Below are 16731 nucleotides of genomic sequence, written 5' to 3'. Positions count from 1 at the left end.
AGCGTGTAGAGTTTTTTTAACTTAGCGAGTTTCTTTTTTAGTTGAAAACAGCTGCCTGCTGCACCCAAAAACCAATGCTGATGGGAGCAGAGAGAGGGAACAAAAACAGTAAAGTTGTGGGCCAGAAAGCCAAAGCAATGGGCTGAGCGAGAGACTGTAAGTCTTCGAGCTGAGCGTAACTGCGGGAGTCAGAGGGCAACACTTCGAGACTGACACTTTAAGGATCCTCTTTCACCATTCGAGGAGCCATCCATTTCTAACCAAATATGCAAAAGTGTGTGACTGTGTGACTTGTTTCATACGACTGTTGATCATAGTCATAGTCAGTTTCTCCCTGAGATTTTCTCTTTGTTCTTCCTTTCATACTCCTCATCCCTCTATTCACTGTCCACATTTTCCCCATTCTTTACCATTTATCACTTTCACAACTGATGTCATACTTGAATATTTTTTCTCTCTTTTTAATAATAATCTACTTCACATCCTCTGGATTTGAGGAAGGAAGTGAAGTAAAAATGATTAGGATCCCATCTGCACCAAAGTAAAATATTTAAAACAGGTTTCTGAGAAATTTTGGCCAGAAACATGTGGGATACCATCTCATCTCTGCTGTAGGGGAGCATTCGCATTTCAAACTTTTTCACTTACTCTATTCCTATAAAGAGTCTGTGTGTTTTCCAGGTACATTTAGCGAGGACCGGAGAGGAAAAAAAGTCAATGTAATGTAAATCATAAAGTGAAAGGATGAAAAACATGCTCTCGGATTAGTTTAGTCATGGTCAAGGTTAGTGTAAGTCAGAAGGAAACCAATCTCAAGTCATCTGAAGTCATGGAAACACGACTGCCCGTATGTGTGTGTGTGCACACATGTGTGTCAGAAGCTCTCATTATAACACAACCAATCTGTATAGTTTCCAGTGACCAGTGGTGTGCGCGTTGCATGTAGCCTCATATAACCCGAGCAGTGGGCTGGTCTATGAGTGTATTAGGATATTGAAAGAACACAGCCTGCGGTGTACCAAAGCTTGGCCAGAACTCTCGAAAGAAAAATTGTGAATTTTGAATACAGGCGTAATGAGCCAATATGTTGTTAATGTTCTTCCTTTAACCACAGATTTGTCATGTAATGCGTCGTTGCACCGCTGCTTCCTTTAGCATTTATTTATTTTTAGTCATCATTGTTTTTGATTTCCACATTTACAGATGTGTAAGAGTTTATATTGGCCCACCAGCGGAAACAAGTGGCAGAGTGTCCTATAAACAGTGAAAAAGTATGATAGTATGTTAGTATTTTAGTGTGTTTGTTTTCCTATTCTCTTTCTCTCACACCTCAGGAGTCTAACTGCAGCAACAACAACACACTTGGGGCTTGATTCCTAATGGGAGACAGATGCATGGTTGCAGACGTCTATCAAGGCCACCACAGTGAACTCGGCAGCATGACGGTCAGTGGAGCCGCGCAGCAGCTAACTGCCTCTCCTCTACTGCCATGTGTTTGAGGAAGGACTATAAAATAGGTGGTGCCTTTCAGCATTGTAAATATGTGGTCAGGACTTCACTGAGTTCTGGTTAGAGGAAAAAATGAGGGAGCAAAGTTGTGAATAAGTTGTGCGCTGAGGGAAGCCATACACACAAACAACCACACACACACATGCACACACATGCACAGTTTGGCAGCAGCTCACAACCACAAAGCATGATGCCATTTGGAGGCGCTGTGGAGGGGATTGCCTCCCTTCTTACTCCTGCTCCTATTTCTTGTGTCTCTCCTACACCTTCACTCTGAATTTGATTTTTATTTTTAGATGCCTCTCCTTCACAAGTTATTCCATTCAGAGAGCCCTCTCTCCAGCCACTTCCACCAGCTCCTGGCGGGATCCCAAGGCATTCCCAGGACAGCCGTGAGATATAATCCCTCCAGCGTGTCCTGGGTTGGCCCCCGAGGTCTCCTCCCGGAAGGACATCCCTGGAACACCTCACCAGGAGGCATCCTAACCAGATGCCTGAACCACTTCAGCTGGCTCCTCTTGACCAGTGGTTCTACTCTGAGCTCCTCCCGAATGTCTGAGCTCCTCTCCCATCCCTAAGGCTGAGTCTGACCACCCTGTGGAGTAAACTCGTTTTGGCCGCCTGCATTATCAATCTCAAAGCTCATGGCCAGAGGTGAGGGTTGGAACATAGATCTACCAGTAAAGTGAGAGCTTTGGCTTGCGGATTAGCTCCCTCTGCAACACAACAGAACGGTTGAGCGTCCGTATCACTGCAGATGCTGCCCTGATCCGTTTCTCAACTTCCTGTTCCAACGTTCAGACATATACAGTGGGATCTACTCACACCCAGTCACATCTGATCTGCAAAGAAACTGCACCTGCAACACAGATCTGCCTGGAAAATCAAACACAGGGACTTCCTCCCTCATTTTACTTGACGACGCAAGTAAATCAGATCATTTTTAAGACAATAAATTATATGTAGATTTGAACAGACGCAGAGACGTTTGTAATATATTCGTGAAGAGCAAATATGGGAACCACATGTGTGAATATTCAGGAGCAAATGCAAAAAACAGGTTTCTCTTTACTCCTTTTTTACTGACTGACCCAGAGGCTAAAGCAATCATTGTGCAGGTGAACACTATGAGACCTAAAAATGATGTAAAGAACTATACAGGCGACCGTTGTCATGTGTTACTGTGCATGCAGGTGTTCTGTGAAGCTCAGGTTATCTGAACATCTCGTGAGTCATTGAGGGTCTTCTTTTCCAGCTTCTCTTATCCATCAAGTAGCAACCGAGGAACACATTTATTTATTACTGCATTAGGGAAGATTATATGGATGTCAAGAGAATAATGTCAAGCGTCACTTTAACATATGCAGCCTGTATTTGTGCTACAATTATAATCAACTGGAGCAATCAACCATTTCCTATGACAGTCTTTCAGCTGAAAGCCACATAACCCGAGAGCCTCGCAATCATCCATATACTATATTTACACATGCTGATCATTGCTTTATACTGTAATTCGATTACTGCTGCCTATATTGTGGTGTCTGATGGGCGCTATAATGAAACCACTGTGGATGCTCAGTGAAAATGTGATTCAGCACACGCCTGAGCTGTAAGCCAGACACACAAAATCAGGTGAAACAAACCACATGTGCCACTACACATGGACCTGGAAGATGAGACACACAGAAGAGAGATGGATGATGAAACCACTCGAGAAAAAAACGACAGAAAAAGAAGTGAGACCGCAGAGACCCAGAGGAATAACTGAGAGAAGAATAACACTGCCTGCTCATAAACCATTCCATCTCTTCTTTTCCTTTTGTCCCAGTGACACTTCTCACTCCTTTACCATCCTGCTGCACACTGACTGCCAAATACCAGAGTCCCACTTGGAACGTAACATAATTACATCACTTAAGGTAACGATCTGTGACATTTTACTGTATATTGTAAATGTTTGTGTTCCAGTGGTGGTTGCTGGTCTTTGAAACACGGGAAGCTCATTTATTTATATTATTATTTATACATAAACTCCTCCATAAATTCTGCCAATGAACAAGAAAATGTGATAATTATGTACCAGTGAAATGCTATAGTAGTGTTTTTATTTACAGTATATATGTACAAAGGAAAAGGGGCTATATCGCTGACCAGTTATTTGTCTACAGACTTCCCTCGCAAAATCCACACAGGACTGAGGCAGAGAAGGCTCCGTTTGTTTCATTACTTACATAAAAACACCATTATTTTGACAGTGTTTATGTTGTAATCTGACTGCTTTTATGCTCCAGTTGTCATTTTGTTCCTATAATACCACTGGACTGTTTCTCCAAAACACTCAGTGACAGGAACAAAGAGGAGGAACACTACGATGACCTGGTGTGACCGAATCACTGTGATGACCAAGTCATCTTTAAAGTAACTCGCTGAAGTTTACACACATTCTTCTCTCCACATGTCCCCACATAAGTAATTCACAAAGGACTCACTGACCAAATCCACTCTTGACAGTTCATTCCGTGCTATTACATACATACAGTCCTCTCACTGTGGCTTAACGTCTTTTACTTATTTCTCCTTCTCATCTCTTTCCATGTGACAACTGTACAGTCAGCACATTTGGTGGAAAGTTCATTCATCTCCCTAAAGATTAACCTCACCTTCACCATAATCACTACATGCATAAATTTAATCTTGACCCGTGACAGCCCATAATGTGACTTTTGTCCCTATAGTGTAAAGTTTGCATTATGTATGCTTGTATTAACATTTGACTATACATTGTAGTACATTGTCATTCATTGTGACGTGTCAGACCTTAACTCTCCCCGGAAAGTTATAGGATGAATTATTAACCCTTTAACGCCTAACCCTCAAAATGTAAGCCTGGACTTTTTTGTGTGATTATTTTAACCATAAAAGGGCCTGAAAATGTTGTTAAAATACTGTTTAAACAAATTAAAATGAAGAAAAACAAAAAGGTTTATTTAACAGGAACAACAGATTTTCATTTTGAAATTTGAACAGCATAAATATTTAAGATAAAAATGTTTGAGTCTCTCAATGTTTCTCTGTCTCACAATGTGCAAAAACAGGCCAAAAAAACAAGAAAGTATGTACAGGTGTTGAAAGAGAAACTTTAAGATCAGTCAGTCAGTCAGTCATCATCTACCGCTTTATCCTCCACCAGAGGGTCGCAGGGGGGTGCTGTGCCAATCTCAGCTACCCGGTGTACCCGGAGAGAACCCACGCACACACGGGGAGAACATGCAAACTCACTTTAAGATCAATAATTAATAATTAATAAAAACCTTTAAACACTGAGGATTTACATTTCCTACACTGAAGTACATGGTGCCACCATTAGGATCACATGAGACGACCTACAGTGCACTATTCCTCCAACAATGATACAGTGACGGAGCAATAAAAGTAAGGAAAAATATATTTTACAATGTACTCTACTATACACACGCACGCACGCACACACACACACACACACACACACACAGATAGAGAGAGGCCTCAGCACCTCAGCAGAGTGTGGTTCTCACGCAGACAGGACAGTGGGAGTGGTAGACCACGAACACCGCTCCCCTCACCCATCCGTCTAATTAATTAACACACTTAACAAGTTCATTCTTAACGAGTTCCGCCTGAACACTGCCACTAATTGGCCATGTCAGAATGCATGTGTCCCATGCTAACTGGCTGTTTGATTTGGGCTTCAGAGAATTAATTAGCCAATTAACCGCGTCAGTCTGCCAGTTCAGGCTCACTGTGGCTTATGTTCTTGATTTTGAGTGGATCAGACAGTGGTGCAATGAAGATTAGAAAATGATGCCACGGTCTGTCTGACAAGCCAGAGCAGTATTGTCATCATGTTGCTGCATTAGATTGTACTATTTTGCTCCCTGAAGACCATGGGGAGAAGAATTAGTACAGCTATTGTTATTCTGTATGGCTCTGTTTTTATTTCTAATGGCCACAACAAACACAAAAGCTGTTTCCATTTGTTCTCTGCAAACATTGTCAAGATTTCTCATTGAAACCAAATGGCTCAGCTACGGCGGCTAACGCAACACAACTGTCTCTATGGTCCCGACGAGGAATGTTGACAATGATCTCCGGGCCTTTGTAGGCACACTGAAGGTCAACTGTACACACTTGTGGCTGGAGGTGCCAACAATGTAGAAACACGGTGTGAAATGTGTTTGATCCCTTTCACACCAAACACGCCCCTGATAACAATTCTTCTGAAATGACTTTCCCACACGCTGGCAGTGTTTGCACATAAAAGTATAAACATAATAACGGCAACTCTGAGTATATCTAAACTAGAGCTATTTCACATACTGGAGCCAAAAAGATGTAAGACGTTTTCTTTTGGTAGCGTGTTCAATGTGAAGTGTAATTAAACTATTCAACTATTCACTGGCAGCAAAGTGAAAGAGGTTTTATATTTGGAGCAGTTCATTCTTCAGAAAGAATGATGGACTCAACATCTTTGTTTTAAGATATTTTGATACATCCTATTTCACCAAGTGGAGTTTGTCCACTTTGCAGCTACAGATCTACCACAGCACTCGTCCCCAAAACTAACGTGCATTTCACAGCTGTTCAGTTAATTATATTGTCATAACAAAAACAATGAACCGTGGTCCTAAGTGAACTACAGCACTGGCGCGTAACTGCTTTAGGGAGGATCAACACTTTTGAATTTACAGATTCTGCAGAAGATGACAGATGGGACTGTTTACAAATCTGAGGCAGCGTTGGCTCACTTTCGTCTACTAAACTGACAACATATTTAAAATATTGTCGTCTGCTGAGATGTTTGTGAAATGTGGCCTGCCGTTGTGGTGAAACAGGAGCAAAAACACAACTGTCTGAGTTTCATATTTACTTTCCCATCAGTACAGGGACACTACAACTGTTTGGTGTGTTAGGAAATTACATATTTTGAGTATTTATTGAATTACCTGAAGTGCATATTTACTAAATAGTGCAGTTAACAACCATGTGAAACCAGTCTGCAAAGAAATCCATGACAAAAGCTGTTTAGGAAACAGTTACTGGAAAAGCCAAGGGACTGTGAATTGCTTCAGTTGTAGTGTAGCATAGTTGATCATCTTCTCAGAAGAACTGGAAAATAATCCAGGGGTGCAAACTGGGATTTGAGTCCACTTAGGAAGATGACAGATGGGATTGGTAACAAATCCCCTTATCCTCAGCTCACTTCATTTCCATAAGTGTCAACATGTCTGAAGTCATGTGGAGCGCAAGGAGACATTTGATGCATGAAATGTGCAAAAATCTTGCCACATACGTGTCGCACGTACGGGAAAACTCACCAGAACTCGGCAACAACACAGGGTGCTGAGCAAAGAAGAGCACGGGTTTAAAGATACAGTCATTTCAGTCACCTTGTGTGAAGGGATATGCAATCCTGCCGCTCGTATGTGTTATACACACTGAGTTCATGAGCAAGAGTAGCTTAGGAACTCAAGACTCACACCAACAGCGGTAAGCTGCTAGAAGGTAATAAGCTTCACTGTGTGTGGCGTTGTCCTAGTGAGAGCATTCACACACACACACACACACACACACAAGGCAAAGGATTAAAGGATATCGGGAATCATATCTACTTTCTCTGTCTGTCATAGAGAGTAGTCGAGTGAATGTTTACACTACAGTAAACACATCAGTAAACACAGAGAGTGTGAGACAAACATCCTGATTATGAAACACACTGACAGCATAATTGGCTAAGAGAAGAGAAGAGTGTCACTGTACGAATGAAAGAGAGATGAAAACACATTGTGGGAGTGGGAGAGAACGCCGCCAACAGTGGTGTGTATGGGAGCTTTTCGTGGGAGAAGGAATGCAGCCAGGAATTCTTTTAATTGTCCAAACTTCACCTCAGTGCACAACCTACACACACACACACACACACACACTGTAGATACATACACATACCAGTCATTCTGTCTGCACAATGCTCCATTGCCAACCACCAGAAGATCTGCTTTTCCTGGCCAACCTGCAAGCTCAGCCGAGAACTCTATTAACGAAAATGACCTCATGAAATATTTTTCCATGGCCAGGTCCAAGTCCAGTCACGTTGATTAATGAAATTCTGCTACAGCACACTCATCATAAAACATAGGGAAAGGACACTCTATGTGTCTTCTATTTTTGGCTTCTGGTAATCTTTCTTCCTTTTTAGAGTTTTTATACCATTTTTATTTATAGAACGTTTGTGTGGACTTTGGTTTGTTAATATCAAAGCTTAAAAGAAACCAGTTCTAAAATTGTATGATGTTTGAGTTAAAACAATAATGGAGAAAAAAAGGTAAAAAAAAGGTACTGAAATATCACATTAAATTTTTAAAGTTTTTGCACATGAAAAATGAAGGTATTCATATAAAAAAAAACCCTACTGCTTATCTCAGTGAACTAAGTGCCCAATAATTACGCCACAGCAGTTGATGGAAACGCATATTCATTTGCAATTTCTTGTGAACATTTGGTTGAATTTTGTTGTATATTAATGGAAACCTGACGATAGATTGTAGCCTTATGATCAGGAAAGTGAATTGCAGTGCCAGAAACTTGCATTCTTAATGTCCAAGTATGGCGGCAGTGATGCCTGGATGCAGCTGCAGGTGGATGTTACAGTTAGAGTTAGAGTTACCAAACTCATTTTAAATGGAAAAGTTGATTTGTTCCAGCAGTCATTGCAACATTGAACAAGTAACATTGCACATTATCTATTTTGCTATACATTGATTTATTTAGTTTTTATTCTTGACATATTTTTATTTATTTTTATTCTAGTTTTGATCCAGTGTTTTTGAATAGTTTAATATCACATAATTGAAGTTGTTTAGTGGAGCCTGGAGTACTTATATCTCACCATTTTAACTTAGTTTTAGAATTTTTATTTCACATATCATGTGCTTTACGTCTGTCAAGTCTGTAAGGTGCTTGTCAAATGATGGTCTGTCTTCAGACTGCAAAAAAACAACAACAAAACATGCTTTCAGTGCAAGCAAAGGGAGTTGGTGTGCAGTAAATGAGCCAGTCCCATCCCTGCTCTTCTAAACATGGCTCCTTCTGGTTTAAAAAAAAAACCAAATCATGGCGTTGGCCATAATGCTAAACTCAAAGCTTCAAAATGTCAGTTCACAAAGCAGTGGGTGATGTCACTGTGGGTTGCCACTTGACTCCACATCACAATGAACCCCAGAGCCATTTGACTGTATTGTCAATCATATGACGTAAGTGCGTTAAGTGTGGCCGGAGAAGACACATCTTCATAATGGCTTGTATTGTTTAAATTTGGACCGGGAGAAGGCTGCCTGACTCATCTGAGACATATTGTTGATAAGAATCACAGCATCAGGAGGCTCGGATTAGCCACCAAACAGTAGCTCTGTGTTAAAGTGTTAGTGTCTCTGCAACATCTGGCTCTTCCTGTACTTTATCACGTCTTCGCTCTCCGTTCACAGCTGTCCTCCTCAAAGCTGCCCTTGGGGTAGGATTCACTGTGTCCAGGTGTGTTCCTGCGTGTGTGCCATGTATAGGGTTACGTAGGGGGGCCCCCTGACTACAGATGTCTCAGATCGGAGTTAAAATCAATGAAATGCACCACTGGTATTTAGCTGACACTTACTGTTGGCACATTGTCATTACACACTCAGCTTAATGCAAAGCAGAGCTTGTACATTTCATCAGATTCTGGCGTGCAACAACACTGACTCAGCTTATGCATACATTCATGATATTAAATGAAAATCAAGCATAATATTGATAGACACACACGCTAGCGCATGGATACCTGTGGGGACCTGTCAGATCAGGCTCGGGCTACATCAACTAACTGATTTACAGTTCTTTTAGTAAAACAGAATAAAAAAATGGCGTGTTTGAATTTTTTTTTTTATTGCTTTATTTTGCTTTAACAAAATGTATGCGTCATGAGTAGAAACCAATAAGTAATTGAACTAGTGTTTCTGTTTAGAAACAGAGTTGACGATTTACAAAAGGACAGTGAAGGCATCACAGAGGCGAAGCCAAACATGGTGGAAAGATATACTATACTATCTCTACAACTCCCAATAAACCATGATGGCTGGATTATATAAACAGTTATCAGCAGAACTGATGGTCGTTTATGGTGAGACTGAGACGTTATCATACTCATAAGTGCTGGTGATGACTCATAAGGTGTGTGACTTGTGTTTGACATCTGTGTATCTGTGCGTACGTGTTACGAGTAGCTGCTTCCTCCTTGATGTTACTTGACTACAGTGAGGTTGTCATTGACTACAGACAACACCACACTTTTCGTCTCGCCCTCTCTTCCTACTTTCCCATCGCCATAAATTAAGGCTACCGGTCACCTGCATAACAGCCAGTGTAGCTTTAGCTTACTCTGACTGTGTCTGGCTCCAACATAAAATACATGAATGCATGTCGGGTTCAGTCAATATTTTCTCATGCTCGGTCAGGTTCAGACAGAAAAATACGGCCTGAGCCACACTCTGAGGCCTTGATTAGACTGTAGCGGCCCAAATCGGATTTTTAAGCATATCCAGATTGTATCTAGCTTGATTTTTTTGGCAGTCTGGACAGCTAAAAAACACACAAGATCCTTTTTTTCAAAAGATGATTCAAACCACATATGGAGGTGGTTTTCGAATCTAAAATATTACACATTATATTTCTGTTGTCCATTTTGTTATCTTTTATTTAGACTACTTTAACCATAGAAATTCATGTGGAAGACTAAACTAGACAATGCCAATGTGGACACACACAGATTGAATCTGATCACTTCAATATAGAATGTGAACATTTGGTCAGGAAGATCAGATTCTGTTCGGATATGCAAAGAAATCCGATTTGGGCTGCAGTCTAAACAAGGCCTAACACAGTTATTCTTAACACACTACATTGATCACTTGGACAAGTTACACTATCCCTAACCTTAACCATAACCAGTTAATGCCTAACCCTAAACTTAACCCAACAATTCATATCTTAGCCCTAAACTTAACCAGTTCCTTAGAAATGAGATTCTGCCTCATGAAGACCAAGTTCTGGTCCTGAAAGAATCCCCGTTTAGTCCAGAAAATGTGCTAAAAAGGTAACACACACACACACATAGACACAGAGGCGGCAGTCAGAGAAACCTGACATCAGATGTCACCTTGTGATGTCTCTCTCTACTTTGTGTCCGTCTCCTTCTCATTTTCTGCTAACCACCCCCTCATCTTTCACTCGGTGTGCGAGGAGTTCCTGTTTCAAAAGGGGGGAATTACCTTACTCATGCACAAGACACAATGCCAGCAAACCATCAGTTATGCCCTACAGTGCTGCTCCCCCCCACCATCCTCAAACCTCTGCTAATGAGAAGACTCTCTGCTGCTGCTTGGCCACTGCTCAGCAAAAGCAGCTGAGAGGAGAATGAAGTTTTCTTTGTAGAGGAGTAGAGGAAAGAAAACCCACAGAAAGCAAGAAGACTCAGAGGAGGAGAAGGTGATGTCTGGTGTTATATAGTTGAGCAAACTGCACTTCATCATTTCTGTCTTCTTTCCTGTGTTACCCTTTCACCACTCCTTCTTCCCTCCGCTGCACTTCTCTCTCTTCTATGCCTCTCCGCATCCCATCGTCATATTCTCCTTTCTTGTCATTTCTTCCTTGTTCTGGGTGCTTTTATTATTTAGCCCCCGTCGACTGTAGAACAGAAACCCTTGTCTGATGTGGAAACACGCAAACACAGACGGACTCACAAGCAGTAGAGCTCACAGAGTCACACGTTTCCTACACACAAACTGGTATACGTGACGTTCCACATACTGTATACATGAACACACACAGACACACATGATCCTGACATTTCTGATGCACATTAGCTAATGTGGAAAGACAGCTGTGCTGAATTACCACTGCAGCTAATGACTATTTCATGTCAGGAGGAGAGGCAGAGCAGAGAGGGAAACGACAGGCCAGAAAGTGAACACAGGACTGGATTCAGCAGATCTGCCACTCTACTTTTCTTCCTTCGTTCCATCACTGTCTCTTCTCATAGATCACAGTGTGTGTGTGTGTAAACAACAGGAATTAAACCAAGCTTTGAAGTGTAAACAAAATCAATAAATCGAACGTTTGAAACTGCCAACGAAGCTTTGCACATGATGCCTTCAAATGATCTTGAAGAGCATCACCTTTAAATTCTTCCATACTACACAGCTGTTTTCACTTCTTGTCTCAGTTTCAGTGCTGGGGGTGATAGACACAACAGGAGAGTTTGGATTGCCAGTTAGTATTGTGTCCTCCTTCAGACCAGACCGTAGGACCATTTCTGCCAGTCCAAACAAAAACACAGTGCAGTCCTGCTTTTCTATCAGGCACACATAATAACAGATAAGAGACACTTCGCTGCCTGCGTGAGACCTGAGTCTCAGGAGTGTCTCACGCGACTCAGCCACATGGCTCAACTACCGCGAGCGTTTCAAAGCAAGATAGCCAGCGTAAATGATCTTTGACCTCAGTTTCAGTGTCTATAAATGTCCCATATGTCACAAACACAATCACTACATGAAAAATAAAAGAACCCTAGTTCATGAATGGCTTTTACTGTGAAATATTTGCAGAAGTGACAGATATGTGGCCTCATACAGAAGAGTCCTGGTATTTAGCCGAGTACAAAGGAGTATTTAGAGGAAATAAAAGCATATGTGTGGCCCTGCGATGGACTGGCGAACTGTCCAGGGTGTACCCCGCCTATCGCCCGATGTAGCTGAGATTGGCACAGCACCCCCAGCGACCCTCTGGTGGAGGATAAAGTGGTTAGATGATGACTGACTGACTGAAAAGCATATTTTATGGTAATAAAAATAAAGGTAAAACTTAGCAGCAGCTCCACAGCAGACGCACACGCTTCGACTGTGGCATATAAACACGACCAGACCATCTGATTGCCTGGGTAAAAGGTTACAGTGGACCCAGAAGCCCTGCAGCACTCCACCTCCTGTGGTCTGAGCTGTTTGGAGGAGGAGGATCACTCACAGCTGCTCAGGCTCCTGCCAAACTCCACAGCCAAGTTAATAATTTTGGGATGTTTGTTTGAAACAAAGAAGGAGGTCCTCTGGACCCAAGCATCCTTCTGGCATCAGACTGGATGTCTCTGGTTTGCATGTTGTTGTCCACCTCCAACATGGTCCTCGTTATCCATCTCAGTTATTAATTATACTGAGGTCAGTGGGCGGACACTGTTTTCTTTTCTTAATTACAAAATACACTCACTTGCTGTTCTCTTGCAGAGAATATATTATTATTTATTGCTACATCATTATTATCTACTATTTCCATGCATATCCACACATATTTCCATTTATCAGTGGATTTTTAAGCACAGTTTTCGTAAAGTTTATCTATATTCTTGGTTGATTCAAGTGTTTTGATATGTTGCAATATACTGCATTCTAAGCCTAAATAGCTAAACAGCTGCCCATAATCTAATCATCAAACCAACTGATTATAACAGACTTGCGTAAGCCACACGCCTCAAGCAAAGTTTGGCTTCAACAAAGTTTTCTTTGCAGAATTTAGGAATGAAAAATCCTTTTAAAGCAACAGAAATGTTTAATTCCATGTATTAATCTTGGCAACAGAATTACAGACATGCTACACAGAGTCTCACAGATCACATGGAGGATGGATGACAGTAGCTCACATAAAGCACACTGAGTGATCATAACACGCAGCATGGGATGGAAGTGGTTTTCACTTTTACGCGGGCTTTCTCACAGCCAACTGTGATTGACAGTTTTTTAAGAAAGTGAGCATCAGCACGTCACACGCTGTCATACCCTGCTGTTAACCCTCCTCTGCCACACAGCAGCACTGCTCCACCGAGGCCTGGGCTCTAGAACAGCGTGTGTTCGCTTGGTATTTGTAACATTACGGGGACAAAAGTAGTGAAATGTAGAATGCTCACAAATGGATGAGTGCACAGGTGGAGGTGTTGAAATATTGAAAATAAGTCTGTGACTGATTATTCAATTGGCCAACAAAGTGCAAAAAAAAAAAAAATCATCAATTTTCTGTTATCCAAAAAAACAAATACACTGCTCAAAAATATTAAGGAAACACTTAATTTCACTTAATAATCACAGTCCAGTGAGTTCTCAGCAGCAGATCAAACATTATTTCATTTATTCCTTTTTAAAAAGAAATTGTATTCAATAAATATTTAAATGTTTTAGGAGTTCCTTTAATTCCTCAGTTTTTTGAGCAGTATGTAATGGGGTGGGAATCACAGGAAATCTCACAATGCAATAAGATACGCGATACATGGTCCACGATACCAATAATATCACGATCCAATGATTCTGTGATAACTAATATATCGCAAGACAATCATGTAGCGAAACATCACAATATGTCAGACTGAAGAAAACCTATTTACGCACAACGTAGAGAACAAAGTCTATGTATTGAATGTGGATGGTGTGGATGCATTTGTTAACGTAGCTTTCTCCGGCATGATTACATTATGGGCAGCTGTTAAGCTGTTCCGGCTTAAAATGCACTATAATGCAACATATCAAGAAAAACACATGTTGATTTTTAACTGTGCTTAAAAATCCACTGATAAATGGAAATATGTGTGAATGGAAACAGTAGATAAAATTATGTAGCAATAAATAATAGTATATTCTCTTTCCCTCTGTCATTACGAGAAATGGTTTGCTACGATGATAAGTGTAAAGGTGAAAGAGAAAGAAAAGATTAGATAGAAGGAAAGAGGATTGATTTAGGGCATTTAGAGAGAGAATATTAGTCTCAGCAGGAAAAGAATTAAGTTGCCTTCATCTTCCAGAGATCAGTATCTTTAATTACATAAACCTAACATTACAACAGAAAATGAAATGTAGTATAACTAGAGGCAACCTGCTGCAACATATCTCACAATAATTCATCACCATCTTTGAAAATGATCTGTCTTCCTGCCCTGGAACCTGTCTTTGCACAACCCAACACAGCAGTCCCATTTGGCATGCGAGTAATCAATCAGACATATAGTTGTGCTCTGTAGAAACATGCATGCATATATGCCACAAGCGGGGAGGGATTCTGCTCCTTTAATCCACGTGAAAATTCACATTCACAGGCAGCCATCAAAAGACAAACGTACACAAATCCATGGCTAATGAGGGATGCAATAAGCGGGACGTTAACGTGGGGTAGGGAGCATGAAAGGCCGTTTGAAGCCCCCTCATCCACATATGAGACACCGGCCAATTCTCTTTTCCACCTCCATAGTTGGTGGTCACATTAAGGATCATCAGCTCTATATTTGAGGAAGGTTATGTATATTATATTATAGATATTGAATGGCATTTCCAGGCGATTATCACATTATCAGTAAAAAGTAGGTAAACAGTGCATGCATCAAAACACTTTGTCTGTTTACTTTGACGAAATAAAATGTATAAATATGTTTTCATGATATATAAAGCTGTCAAATAGGTTTAACTCCTTGAACATGAAAACTGTGGTGTGTTAGTTAAAAACCTACAAATTGATCACGTTATTGATAAAATGATTGCTTGTGTCACAGTGAGATCTACTGTTACGCACACACCTGTCTCTTCCTTTACTTTTCATGAACACACGCACACACTGCACTTGAGTGTGGTTGGATGTACTGTACGTGTGTGTGGCATCAGAAGAAAGAAAACGACATCTCCAGATGCAGCACTTTCATATAGTGGTGACATCACGTCCTAGTTTCAGACTTTGGCGGCGCTGCTGAACATTAATTCAGCTGGATAGGACACAGGCAGGGAAGAGACTTAAAAACAAACAAACTGGATTAACTCGGTCTACTGCGAGTACAGGCGGCTCAGGGGAGCTCAGCAAGACCACTTCTGCTACACGAAGCGTAGCTGCTCCAACTTCATGTTGACCCCACCAACTTCTATTACTATATACAAGCATCTTGCTATACTGCTCCACCTGTTTCCTTAACATGCTCACGGTAACAAGGAAAAAAAGTCACATGCATCACACATGCAATATCAAAGGACAACACACACACACTCAATCATCAATATTTTCTTTTTCTTTCTTTTCTTCTTTATTTATGTTGTGATACACCACCAGTGGGCCGTGCCATAACATATACAGAGTGTATTTATTGATGGTCAGTATTGTATGTAAACAAATAAGATAAAATGTGTTTCACTACATAAAATACAGACCTGTACTTGTACTAGTATCAGTTGTTGTTTAGTTACCCTTGCAGGAGGTTAAACAGGACGGGCAAGCGAGGCCCATCACAGTTCCGTTACAGTTCATCTGTGAAAACTTGAATACAAGAAGCCCTCACTTGTTATTTATGATCATAATTGCTCACGTCTTCTTGAAATACGAAGAACAGACCCCCAGCCTTTTCACATACTCCACTGGAGGTTATAGCTCTTGCTACGTGTCGAGATGTCTTTTCCACAAGACCAAACGACCTGCAGCCTGTAGCTAAAATACCTTATCTGTCCATCTGAAAATACCATTATACTAATGGCCACAGCGATTGCTACATACCACACATGCTTCCAGCACAAAATCTGTCAGGAATCCTGACTCGTGCTGTGCAGCTGCGTGTATTTTTGTTGTTTTATTTCAAACTCCGTATCATTAAAGGTCTTTTCCACCTCATTGTTTGTAGAAATATTGACACCTTAAATGCTCTTTTTTTTTAAGTGTACTATACAGGAAAAATGTCCGTGTCATGAAAAAGCAAAGCATGAACACACAACTGAATTATTCAAATCATACAGTAGAGCCAGACATGCACATAAAGTACATATAAAACAATGTTAATCAAAGCATTCAAACAGCAAAGACAGTAGCGCGCAGACAATAAAAACACTACACATCTAAAGAGAACACTGTGATAGCTGGGATCGGCTTCAGCGACCCGCACAACCCTCGTGTGGAGGACAAAGTGGTGTAAAATTAATATTCTGTTTCTTTACAAAAGTCACATCTCAAAATCCTAATCTGCAATCAATAACCAAACGTCTTTGTTCTCCATGGTTCTGTGCTTGTTGAATGAATGAAGCTTGGTTTACACACACACACACACACACACACACACATTGGGCCACACCCACTGTAGTCCCCAGGTGCAGATTGTGGAGATGG

The 16731-nt window shown here is 41.0% G+C and overlaps 1 protein-coding gene across 3 annotated transcripts in view; it reads right to left on the bottom strand.

The window, feature by feature from the left end:
* Positions 1–16731, bottom strand: part of sema3b (sema domain, immunoglobulin domain (Ig), short basic domain, secreted, (semaphorin) 3B) — a 113430-nt gene that overhangs the window by 42110 nt on the left and 54589 nt on the right. The gene's annotated exons all lie outside the window — the stretch shown is intronic.

The sequence above is a fragment of the Solea senegalensis genome, linkage group LG11, assembly GCF_019176455.1.
Source record: "Solea senegalensis isolate Sse05_10M linkage group LG11, IFAPA_SoseM_1, whole genome shotgun sequence".
Classification (NCBI taxonomy): Eukaryota; Metazoa; Chordata; class Actinopteri; order Pleuronectiformes; family Soleidae; genus Solea; species Solea senegalensis.
Note: the sequence above shows the minus strand (reverse complement) of the source record. Positions and strands in the feature narration are given on the sequence as shown.